Source organism: Rhinopithecus roxellana, chromosome 6 (assembly GCF_007565055.1).
Source record: "Rhinopithecus roxellana isolate Shanxi Qingling chromosome 6, ASM756505v1, whole genome shotgun sequence".
In the NCBI taxonomy this organism is placed as follows: Eukaryota; Metazoa; Chordata; class Mammalia; order Primates; family Cercopithecidae; genus Rhinopithecus; species Rhinopithecus roxellana.
The window spans coordinates 70,292,591-70,306,408 of NC_044554.1; positions in this window are offsets into that span (position 1 = coordinate 70,292,591).

Genomic DNA, 13,818 nt, shown 5'->3' on the forward strand with positions numbered 1-13,818 from the left:
AAAACAAAGGGGCTACAGAGCCCATGCAAGTCTGAAATCCCGCAGGGGAGTCAAATCTTAAAGCTCCAAAATGATCTCCTTTGACTCCATGTCTCACATCCAGGTCACAATGATGCTAGAGTTAAGTAAGCTACCATGGCCTTGAGCAGCAAGGCCGCTGTAGCTATGCAGGGTGCAACCCTGCTCCTGGCTTTCAGAGGCTGGTGTGTAATGTCTGCGGCTTTTCCAGGCACGTGGTGCAAGCTCTTTGTGAATCTACCATTCTGGGGTCTAGAAGATGGTGACCATCTTCTCACAGCTCCACTAGGTGGTGCCCCAGTAGAAACTATGTGGGGTCCCTAACCCCACATTTCCTTTCCTCACTTCCCTAGCAGAGGTTCTTCTTGAGGGCCCTGCCCCTGCAGCAAACTTCTGCCTGGGCATCCAGGCATTTTCATACATCCTCTGAAATCTAAGTAGGGGTTCCTAAACCCCAGTTCTTGACTTCTGTTCCCTCACAGGCTCAACACCATGTGGAAGCTGCCAAAGCTTGGGGCTTGTACCTTTTGAAACCACAGCCTGAGGTCTACATTGGCCTGCGATACAGGACACCAAGTCTTTAGGCTGCACACAGCATGGGGACCCTGGACCCAGTCGGTGAAACCATGAAACCATTGTTTTCCTTCTAGGCCTGTGAAGGGAGGAGTTTCTGTGAAGACCTCTGACATGCCCTGAAGATATTCTCCCCATTGTCTTGGGGATTAACATTCAGTTTCTCATTACTTAATCAAATTTCTGTAGCTGGCTTGAACTCATAAAATGGGATTTTCTTTTCTATTGCATTGTCAGGCTGCAAATTTTTCAAATTTTATGCTGTGCCATTTTAAAACTGAATGTCTTTAACAGCACCAAAGTCATCTCTTGAATGCTTTGCTGCTTAGAAATTTCTTCTGCCAGATACCCTAATCATCCATCTCAAGTTCAAACTTTCACAAATCTCTCAGGCAGGGGCAATATCCCACCAGTCCCTGCTAAAACATAACAAGAGTCACCTTTGCTCCACTTTCTAACAAGTTTCTCATCTCCATCTTAGACCACCTCAGCCTGGATTTCATTGTCCATATCATTATCAGCATTTTGGTTAAAACCATTCAACAAGTCTCTAGGGAGCTCCAAATATTCCCACATTTTCCTGTCTTCTTCTGAGCCCTCCAAGCTGTTCCAACCTCTTCCTGTTACCCAGTTCCAAAGTCACTTCCATATTTTTCGGTATGTTTTCAGCAGTACACCACTCCTTGTACCAATTTACTGTATTAGTGCATTTTCACGCTTCTGATAAATACATACCCAAGACTGGGCAATTTACAAAAGAAAGAGGTTTAATTAACTTACAGTTCCATGTGGCTAGGGAGGCCTCACAATCATGGTGGATGGTGAGAGGAGAGAAAACTTGTATAGGGAAACTCCCCTTTTTAAAGCCATCAGCTCTTGTGAGACTTACTTGCTATCATGAGAATAGCATGGGAAAGACCTGCCCCCATGATTCAATTACCTCCTACCAGGTCCCTCCCACAACATGTGGGGGAATTCAAGATGAGATTTGGATGGGAACACAGCCAAACCATACCACCTTCCATCATAGATATAAACAAAGAAAATGTCTTCTCATCCTTTTCCCTATGTATGTCAAAGTTGTTAAAGTGAATGTCATACTGAGGGTAACAGTCAAGAAAGGAGGACGTCAGAGTATGTGTCTAGCTGTTGGGAAGGTCACCTGAAAAAGGTTTAAAGTCTGTGTCAAGTATGGTAAAATAGAAGAAACACCAGTTTGGGAATTGGAAAGATGAGATCTCAGAACAGTCCAATAATTTTGGGAGAAACTTTAAACCTACCCCAAATTCTGAAATTTAGGCTTCATGGCTTGGAGAAACCACCCATTCCTATGGTTCAAAGAGTCAATGAAACAATGTCTACAATACAAAATACCCAATTGTATTCATCAGTTCTGGCACTGCTATAAAGAAATACCTGAGACTGGGTAACTTATTTTAAAAAAAAAGAGGCTCATGGTTCTGCAGGCTGTACAGGCAGCATGACTGAGGGGCCCTCAGGAAACTTTCAATCATGGTGGAAGGTGAAGGGGAAGCAGGTACGGCTTAAATGGCTGGAGCAGGAGGGAGGGAGAGAGAGAGGGGGATGCGTCACACACTTTTAAACAACCAGATCTTGCAATAACTCACCCATTATCATGAGAATAGCACCAAAGGGGAAATCCACCCCCATGATCCAATCACCTCCAACCCACATTGAGGATTACAATTTGACATGAGATTTGGGCAAGGATATAGACCCAAACCATATCACCAAGAATCTATGAAACACCAGTACCCATGAGATATTATCAAAAATGAGCTTTTCAGATTTCCTAATAAGGTCAATATCATTGACCACTTTTACTAGTCAGCGTTCTCTAGAGGGAAAGAACTAATGGAATATATATATATAGAATATATAATTCTATATATAATACATATTATATAATATATAGAGAATATATAATATATATTTATATTATATAATTATATATTATAATTAAATATAATATATATAATTATATATTATTAAGTATTAACTCACACGATCACAAGATACCACAACAGGCCATGTGCAGGCTGAGGAGCAATGAGAGCCAGACCGAGTTCCAAAACTGAAGAACTTGGAGTCCGATGTTTGAGGGCAGGAAACATCAAGCATAGGAGAAAGATGTAGGCTGGGAGGCTAGGCCAGTCTCTTTTCACATTTTTCTGCCTGCTTTTTATTCTAGCTGTGCTGGCAGCTGATTAGATTGTGCTCACCCAGATTAAGGGTGAGTCTGCCTTTCCCCACCCAATGACTCAATACTTTGTGTCCTTCAATCCAGTCAAGTTGACACTCAGTACTATCCATCACACCACTATAGTAGTCTGGATATCTGATTGAATGCTTAAATAAAATCAATCAATTACATTCTTACCTTATATACCTAAAAATATCTAAGAGCATCCAAAGGGTACATACAATGGAGAATAAAATAAATAAAAATATGTTAGGAGAATAAAGGAAAGGGCAAAAAGGGTAGAAAGACAAAGTCAGAAATGAAATCAGCACTCAGATGCAGGCCACAGGACCCTTCAAATGAACAGAGATGGACAAAATCTTAGCTCTCAGTTTCAGGCAGCCAGTTTGAGAAGGGAATTCACTCATGTTGTGAGTCACAAGGCACCCAGCAAAACCCCCAGGAGCCATATAGGGAATCTTATCTCTGTGGAGCTTCAGAGAGGGGACTTTGTGATAGAGTGAATAGTCTCAACAATATCTACATAGCAAACCCAGAGTCTTGTTCCATATAGCTGTTTTGAAAGTCACCATTCTAAAAACTTTATGTGTATTTTCCCACTCAGATTCAAACAACCCTGTGAACTAGGTCCATTTTTATCTCCATTTGAAGGGAAGAAAACTTGAACACAGTTAGTGTATTAGTCTATTTTCACACTGCTATAAAGGTACTACCCGAGATAGGATAATTTATAAACAAAAGAGGTTTAATTGACTCACAGTTCTGCATAGCTGGGAGGCCTCAGGAAACTTATAATCATGGCAGAAAGGGAAGCAGGCACCTTCTTCACAAAGTGGCAGGAGAGAAAAGAGTGAATAGGGAAGAGCCCCTTATAAAACCAACAGCTCTTGCGAGAACTCACTCACTATCGCCAAAATAGCAAGGGAGAAAACCACGCCCATGATCTAATCACCTCCCACTGAGTTTCTCCCTCAACACATGGGGATTATGAGGATTGCAATTCAAGATGAGAGCTAGGTGGAGACACAGATGCAAACCATACCAGAGAAGTTAGATGACTTGCACCAGCTACCACATTCAGTAAATGATGAAGGTGGAATTCAAACACAGGCATTCCAGTTTCAGAGCTTATCCTTCAAAGTGAGTCAAATTATTCAGAAAAAACCATTTCATAAGAGAGTCATGCAAGACCATCCATGGAAGTAGCTCTGTAGTATTGTGGCTTAATTCTTGAATATAACAGAGATTCTCAAACTTCAGCATACACAGGAATCTCTTTCGTAGTTAACAAAGCTGCACAGGGGATTTTAATTATGGTAGACCATTTTAAAACCTCAACTAGAGCAGTGATTTTTCTAACATTAGAATGAACTAGAGTCACCTGGAAGGCTTGTTAAACCAGCAATCCTGCCCTCCTGACTCCTCCTCCAAGTTTCTGGTTCAATACACCTCATGGGGCCTGAGATTTACATTGCTGACAGATCCCCAGGTGATGTTCATGGTGTTGATGTTCATGCTGGTAGGACCACAGCCTTTGGACAATCATCATTAGTGATATTCTAAACAGGATTAAGTATTTGTTGATAAACAGTGAATATAAAATTTTAAATTAAATTAAAATTTTATTTTCTGAGAAATATATGGTTCTGTCTTTTGTTATTGGGACAAATGCTGAAAAATAGACTCAGTCCTGGTGCATAGCACATGGCTTGTAGACATGTAGGCATTTTGCTTTTATGAGATTGGTGCAAAAGTAATTGCATTTTTGCCATTACTTTTAATGGCAAAGACCACAATTATTTTTGCACCAACCTAATATAAGCTAAAAATAAAATCCTAAGCCCCTCAACCAACTGAATGGATACCTCTCTTGGCCAAGGGGACCCCAGAGAAACCTTAAATACTGAGTTTCTAGCCATGACTGGACAGGAGGTCAGACCTCATTATACCCACTCCCTTTTGCAATTTAGACACGACAACTGACCAGCATTAAGGTTAAAATAGAGATTATAAGACTGGCAGAATAGATTCTTTGTGGCAGTAAGATACCAAATCATAAACATGACCTAAGGCCATGCCATGCAAGGGTTAAGTCATGAACCCCTGCACTTAAAGAATAAACTGTGTTCTAACTGCCACATGGTTTTTCTTTCGCTTTATCAGCTGAACAAGCACTGACCTTGAGATAAGCAATATTGAAAGAATTGTAGCTCACTGCCAGATGATGACTAACCGATCCCCTGTTCCACAACTCATAACAACGGCTTTAATCAAACAAGGTACTGATTCCTGCAACTTTCCCATGATAAGAGACAGCAAACCAAGGACTGGTTCTGGCCAGTTTACACACTTGAGTGCCTTCATGTCTCTACTTCGTCTTTTGACCTATAGGGCATACTTTTAATACATTTAAATGTTAGGTCTTCTAATGGGTCCTATGTAACATGCATGTTTATTCAATATATATGCATTAGGCCCACTTTCATGAATATTCATAACTCCTCTTGTAACCTGTTGAATATGTATACTTGGCCAAGATATTCAACATAAATCCCTGTTCCACCCTTCCCTCCCTTGAAGTGCCTGCTAATGGCTTTGACTGGAGGTTATGCTTCTTAGCCTGTAAGAATGGCCAACTTGCAGGCTGTAACCCTTTATAAGAAATAAAGTCTCCTTTCTGAATTTATAAATTGTGTGATTTTTAAGTTAACATTTTCAAGATAAGGGATTTTACTATCTGACATAAAGTCTTATTCAACTGTTACACAGCATGGCCTTTTGGAAGTCACTTCCCACTCCAAGCAGTTTATCAACATATTCTTTCCAGCCACAGAGAAGACTTTCCCCAAAGACATTTTCATTAGTATTTATTTCTAGATATTGCAAAATATTTTGAAGGATGAATAGGAATTTCATACATGGACAAAGCTTGGAAGAATGTCTCAGGCAGAAGACAGAGGCTTGGAAGTGTAAGAGCACATGTTTTGTTTAGGATTGGTTTGCTTTTTCTTGGGTAGGGTGTGCTTTATAGACAAGCATGAAGTGTGATGCAGGCTGGTGTAGGGAAAGAGGCTGATGATATAGGCTGGCATTAGAGTCTGTAGGGTCTTTTAAATTATGTAGGAAGAGTGGACTCTCTCCTTTCCCAAGTGGAGAGCTCTTGATATGTCTGAACAGGAGTGACACATTCTGTTTCTTTTGAGAAGAGCCCTCTGGTGGCATTGTGGAGCATTCAGCATTATGGAAGTTGTCAGGAATGGATACAGAGACCAGTTAGGAGACCCTGGAAATAGTGAGAGATGATGAGAACCTGAACAAAACAGTAGTCATGGGGATGAAGGAGATGACAGACATTCAAAGGCAAGTAAAATCGAGAGCCCTTAAGGATGGAAGGAGGGAGGGGTGTGAGCAAGAGGAAACAGCCAATGTAATGTCCACATCTCTGATTGATGGGGGCTGGGTACCTTCTTGGTACTATGACCAGGTGATCATATATTCCAGTTTGCCTAGGACTTTCCTAATTTTAACACTGAAAGTCTGGTGTCCCAGAAAATTCACAGTCCTGGGTAAACTAGCAGTTTGCCACCCTAGTGATGAAACTGATGTCCTGGTCCTTGAGATCACTACCAGGCCCTTCCATGGCCACTAAACTGCCCTCTACCCCCTTCTCTGCCAAGTTTTCTAAATTAATGCATTTGTGCCCTAGACTCCGTTCCTGATCCAAGAACAGATTACCCACTGGTCAGGACAGCTGCTTGACTCTAGTACAATCATCTAGGGAGCAGTAGCTCCACATAGCTCCCTCCTTTCAGTGTCTGCACCCTCTCTCTCACATTCTGACCAGAAATATCCAACAAGACAAGCTTCTTGGAAGTCTCTCTAGCCCCTCTGACTTTAAATATCCTCAATTCTGGAGTCTTGTGCTCTGTGTCTTCCTCATTAGTTGGCAACAAATTATGGTGCATATATGAAGCCAGAAATAGTAGAGTTAGAGGAAGAGGAACACTAGCTTTGGAGTCAAATAGACCTGAATCTGGACTTTGAGTGAGTGAACTCAAGCAAGGTACTTAATCTTTTGAAGCCTCATCTATAAACATGAGATTGTTGTTGGAAATCAATAATATGACAGATACAGAATGCTAGCCATTCATCATTTGATTTTTTCTTTCTTAGGTCTTTATAATTTTAGATGTTGCCTTTTTCTCAAAGAGTCTGAAATTAATTCATTGTCTCAGCCTTAGTCCTTCCAAATCCACACTCCTTCGTTTCTCAGCAGCCTCTAGTGAGACCCCTGGAAGGCTGTTGCTGAGTCTGCCCAAGACATAACATTACTACAGGAGGAAGAAGAGTGATTGGGAGGAAATATATTAGTAGTTTCCAATACTACTATGGTCACACTAACTCCATATGTGTTTTGCTGAGTGTCTGATTATGAAATCATACATGCATTCACCCATGTTTTGTTCTGATGTCATTTCCTTTCTGGAAAATATAGTTCTAATTTTTGAATAAATTTTTGAAGGATAATCTTTCTTTGGAGAAATCAATGATACAGTAAGAATAATTGCTAATTCTTCTTACTCAGACAAATGCATATTTCAAAGTATAGAGGAGGAATTGGTTGGTGAAGCTGAAAGTAATTTATGCCTTAAAAAACTGTTTACATCCTTTTTAGTATTTATGCTAGTCAAGGAATAGAAGGCTTTGTATAATTAGCCGAATAACCCAAACTTCTAGAAGGTTTATTTTATTGGAAATGTGGTTTTGTGCTCCAAGACAGGAGATGGGTAAATAGCATCTTGACAGTCAACAACATAAGCGTTATTACTATTAACTCTATATCAGTGAGTTAGATGTCAATCTTGGGGCAGATTCTAGAATGGACTACTGAAAGGAGACAATTCTGTAGACTCAAGTGTGAAAGGAAAATATCTTGGGCCCCTAAAATCACTAAGGAGAACTGAAGCTGGAAATTGCTTAGGGCAAACCTGCCTCCCATTCTATTCCAAGTCATCCCTCTGTTTGATGCCTCTACTGAGATAGATGCATATCTGATTGCCTCCTTTGGAAAGGGTAGTCAGAAAATCAAAAGAATGTGATAGTTTGTGTCTCACCTATCTGTGACCTGGAAGCTCTGTCCCTGCTTAGTGTCTTCCTGCCTTTGCTTCAAGTTGTCCAGCCTTTCCAGATTGAACCAATGTCCTTCTTACATATATTGATTGATGTCCCATGTCTCCCTAAAATGCATAAAACCAAGATGTGCGTTGACCACCTTGGGTACATGTCATCAGGACTTCCTGAGGCTGTGTCACAGCCACATCCTCAACCTTGGCAAAATAAACTTTCTAAATTAACTGAGACCTGTATCAGACTTTTCTGGGTTCACACAAGTTAATAGTAGTACCCAAAAGCTTTCTAGTAAAAGAATTTCAATTGAAAGAACATACTTGAAGAAGGGAATCTGTTGAGTATAATATCAATGATTTTAGATTAAAATGTAGAGGACACTATTACTAAATATGTGCATAGCAAAGATGTGATAAATAAGTCATGGCAATTCAAAGCATATGTACAAACCTAACAAGTTGAAAACAAGAAAAATGTGCCATATTTATCATTATGACAATGTAGAGATTACTTAGCTTTAATACATAAAAAATATTTTTGAATGTTTATTGGATGATAAGCTCAATATGTTTCTGCAATGTAAAAAAACTCACGCAATTTTGCCTGCATTGCTATGAGAATCATGTCCAGAACCAAGGAGATGTCAGTCTACTCCTGCTTTTTGCTGCCAAACAGAATCTGAAATAGAACATTCAACTCGGGAACTCAGCCAGAGTCAGATGAGTGCTCAGGATAGTGAAGAGATTTAAAATTTGAGACATGAGGAATAGTTGAAGCAAATGGAAATGAGAGGACTTCAAGTATATAAAGACACATGGAAGAGAAGTTCAAATTCTCCCTCTCATGGTCCCAAGAAGCAGAATTAAAACAGTAGATGAAGCTACAAGAAGACACATTTTGTCTCAATGGCAGATGGAAAGTAAGTCTAACAGAAAGGAAAGGAGGTATTTAAATATGAAATGAGGAGAAATGAGTCATCCATCAGTAAAGGTATTGAGAAAAAATGGGCTCTTTGACATGGATATTACATGGAGGCCTAGATCAATTTTCCAAACCAAAGTTACTGCGGTTTTCAGAAAGTCACACGAGGCCAAGACTCTTGCCATGAGAACTTGTAATTATTTTAGGGACTATGAAAATGGAGATTGTTATGCAAAATAACAGAGCATTCACAATTAATTGCCTCCGATTGCATTTGTCTTATGCTCTACTAAGTCATTTGGAGTTATTTGCTGTGAATAGGCTGTCTTTCCCTTGTGGAGGCACAGTATTTTATTCATATCAATTCACTCACTAGAAAAATCTGTATTTGGGTCCATTTTATTAACCTCATTTCTTTTAAAACCTCCTGGAGATCAAACTACTCACTACTATCATTTGTTTATCTGGGACAACAGTATAAATCAAGCTCTGTCCTCATGGCCTATCTGCCAATTAATGTGGTTTAATGTACAAGGATAAAAGTTGAGAAGAAAATATTGTTCTGAAAAATGTATCTTTTAGAATCAATGATAAGGAAAATGGATAAAAATGTAAGTATAAAGGACTCGTCAGAATAAATGTTGGTGTGTTTCTTCGTGAGGTTGTAAGGCACACATTTTCTTTAAATACTGAATTTTCTTCATAAGCAACCAGTTTGAACCAAAAGCCACCAACTGCATACAATAAAAGAAGACAAGTGGTGAAGAACAGTGAATGCTGTAGCTATGCCAACAGAAAATTACTGTGAGAGGGCAGCCTGGCTAACTTCCTATATTCATGTTAATAACATGTTGTCGGCCAGGCGCGGTGGCTCAAGCCTGTAATCCCAGCACTTTGGGAGGCCGAGGCGGGCGGATCACAAGGTCAGGAGATTGAGACCATCCTGGCTAACACGGTGAAACCTCGTCTCTACTAAAAAATACAAAAAACTAGCCGGGCGAGGTGGCGGGCGCCTGTAGTCCCAGCTACTCGGGAGGCTGAGGCAGGAGAATGGCGTGAACCCGGGAGGCGGAGCTTGCAGTGAGCTGAGATCTGGCCAGTGCACTTCAGCTTGGGTGACAGAGCGAGACTCCATCTCAAAATAAATAAATAAATAAATAAATAAATAAATAAATAAATAAATAAATAACATGTTGTCAGCTAGTCTATGCTTAGGTAAAAAAAATGTCCAAAGATGGGTCAGCCTGACAGGAAGCTGGATTATGTCAATGTCATTTATTACACTTAAAATAAGTTCACCATAAGAATTATGTTAACACTTTATCTCTTCATTGTTATCAGGGACGGGAGATGTTCCAAACAGGCAATATTTTTGGTGGTGAAAATGGCAGGAGAAATATCAGGGTTTTTTTTATTTCCTGAAAGAGAAAAATGAACACATTTGGCCATAAGCAACAGTGAATTTGTAGCAGAACGGAGATGACCAGGGGAAAACATTTCTTTCATTAATTTCTTTAAATTTGTTTTTTTCTAGCTATACTCAAAAGCAGTTTCTGCTGGCTAGTCTGAGTTCCATGGAAGCCTTCTGACTTGACAGGAGGAGTGGACACTTGGATCAGCTGGGATTATAGGGTATTTCTCCATGATCCATTTCTATGGATTTCCATTTCTAAGAGTCCTAGAATCACAGCAGTCATCACCCAAGTGCTGACGTAATAAATGCCATATCCAGGGGTCCTGGATTCATCTCTGAATACGCTAAACATTTTCACAAGGATTACAATACAGTTGCCTGTGTCAAGACATGACTGTGACACCAGGTGGCTGTGCAGGGGAGGGGGACACAAGCAGGAAGAGGAGTGGAGCAAACAGTGTTCTAGACATTTGAGAGTAGTTTTACTCAACTTCCCTTTTCTTTCTTTCTTTTTTTTTTTTTTGAGGCAGAGTCTCGCTCTGTTGTCCAGGCTGGAGTGCAGTGGCCGGATCTCAGCTCACTGCAAGCTCCGCCTCCCGGGTTTACGCCATTCTCCTGCCTCAGCCTCCCAAGTAGCTGGGACTACAGGCGCCCGCCACCTCGCCTGGCTAGTTTTTGTATTTTTAGTAGAGACGAGGTTTCACCGTGTTAGCCAGGATGGTCTCGATCTCCTGACCTCGTGATCCGCCCGTCTCGGCCTCCCAAAGTGCTAGGATTACAGGCTTGAGCCACCGCACCCGGCCTCAACTTCCCTTTTCTAAGAGTATATTAAGTGTCCTGAAATGTCCTTTTTCTTCCCTTCTCTACATTCTCAGCTCCCTGAATTTTCCTCTTTCACCTCCCAGAGAACCCAAGATTAAAATGTGGTAAGGCTCAGCCAAGAGAAAATTTTTCCTCCCCACCCTGATGGAGGGTGTGGTCAGTGGTGTCTCGGCTTCAGAGCTGACATATTCTGGCAGGTGCTGTTATTGCTAGAAGGAGGTCTTCCTGTTTAGGAATTTGCTTTCCTTTTCATCTCATGAGCATTCAGGTCTTCACCTTGTAGGACACAGTTCAATCTTCATCTATTCAGTCAGTCATTTATTTCATTACACTGGAAGAATAATTATTGAAATTTGGGTTAATAATAAATGATGTTAATTTAAGTTTTTAGGGACTTGTGTATAAATATACAGTCTGTAGGGTAGATTATTCTACCCCAGCTAATTATTTTATCCTTTATATTAGGAAATGAAAGTAAAAACTGATATAGTTAATTGACATCAGCCTGGAAATTTTACTACATACATAATCTACATGTTTTTCTTTAATCAAGAAGACTCAACATCTTAAGGAATAGAGAGGTGAGCAGAAAAAGAAATGAAACTCTAAAAAGTGCTAATGTAAATGACTACAGGATGCTACTCAGGAAAAAAGATCATCTTAGTTTTAACAGTATCTAAAATGTTTGAGGATTCAGCTCATATACTCAAAGAGTATACCCTTCACAGCACAGTGCTTGTAAGTTATGCAATTTATGAAGGTAACCAGAGTATATAATTAAGGGTACACTGTGAGTGAGTTTTTGCATTAAGGGCTAGTCAAAGCTGAAGAACAAATGAATGTTGGGAGAAAATCTGGCTTACATTTTTTTGACCAATGATCTCAACAATAGCAATTGAATAAATCTGGCATGCACTTTGAACTCTAAAAACCCTAAGAGTGAAAATAGAAACACGTAATTGAAGCAAATGCACTGTCTTTTTATATACAAACGCACCTGGCTGTTTTCACCAGCATAGTAAAAATGTATACTGAGTATGTATACTTTTTCATCTAAGTCTTTATATGTATGGGTATATTTGCAATGGGGCAAATATTTTCCATTGAAAAGCCATATCTCATTGCAAACCTATATACTATACTGACAAACTGCTTGAGTAAACCATACTATATAAACAAGGAAGCTAATTGGTTTCCATGTATCTATACTCATAGGTAAGTTTAGAGAAAGTATTCTTTGAGTATTTACTTGTACCCAACACTTTACTAGGGATATAAGTGATGCAAAGGAAGTAGTCTGTACTTCCTTGTAGTCAAATAATTAAAAATTTGACAGAAGATGTAAGATTTACATGCATTATTAAAATAGCAAATAACATCAGTCTACTCATAGGCCACAATGTGTCTTACAGATATTATCCATGATTTTCAAACTTTACTGTGCATTAAAAATTACACAGGGTGCCAACAAAACATGAAGGTTTCAAAGTCACATTTAGATCCAAAAGGGCAGAGAATCTGCATTTTTGTCAAGCACCTGATATTATTTGAATACAGTTGGCTCAAGGACCACCCTGGGTGTGTGTATGGAAAGTCAAGGATCGGGGATTTGGGCAAGGACTGGGATTGTTAGGATGGTTTTGAGATGAATCTACAAGGTCAAACTTCAACAATGGGTAGCATTTAAAACAGAGATGAAAACCATATTCTTGGAAGAAGGAAAGGCTTGAAGAACACAAATTTGGGAGTTAACATTATAAACATAAGCCTAAGAAAGAGATAACCAGAAGGTAGACCTGAGAGAAGCACATGAGACAACTGGATAAAAACTAGTTTCCACTCCCCTCAGTTGGTTAGACAACTCAAGCATCTTGGACAATCTAAATTCTTTACTACCAATAAGAAACCCTTCATTTCCTCTGTGCTTGAACCTGAGTTTCACAATTTACGACCATCCAGAAGGCTCAATGGCAAACCCCAGAACCATAGTCCCTAAACTAACCAAACCAGGTATCTCCATACAAATTCTAGACTTGAAGATTTAGTGCTAAATGCCAAATGATTATTCATGATGGTAGACCTCAAACGTAGTACAAGAAGCATTGCCTTAGGTGCCAGAAAGAACTGGATTCAAATGAATGGTTTTACCATTTAGTGCCTGGGATATTTTACTTTACCTCTTTGAATGTTAGTTTTCAAATCTACAAAATATAAATAATAATAACAATACATATATATAACTTGTATCAAGTTTTGAAGATTAAATGAGGTACTAAATGTAAACTCTCTGGGACATAGGATGTAACTATAACAATGAATGAATGAACAATATTTGTGATTTTTTTGGTAAACATGTTTTTTAATAAAGGGCTAGTCGAAGCTTAAGAACAAATGAATGTTGGGAGAAAAACATGTTTTTGTAAAAATCATGTTTTAAATGAACTGATTCATGATTATGTAATGATGTGATTCAGTTTAGATAAAACATAACACAATTATGAGGTAAGATTTATGATTTTCTGTACAAAGAAGAGGTGAAATTTCACAACTGTGACTAATTTGTTCTAGGCATGGAACTAGTTAAAGCGTGATGTGATTTGAAGGGTACCTTAAGATATGTATCCAAGGGACCCCGAAGTCTCCCTTAGAGTTTCATTCCCCAGTGACTCTTGCAGAGACATTCAGCTCACATCAGTCATTCATGTTTAGTGCAAATTAT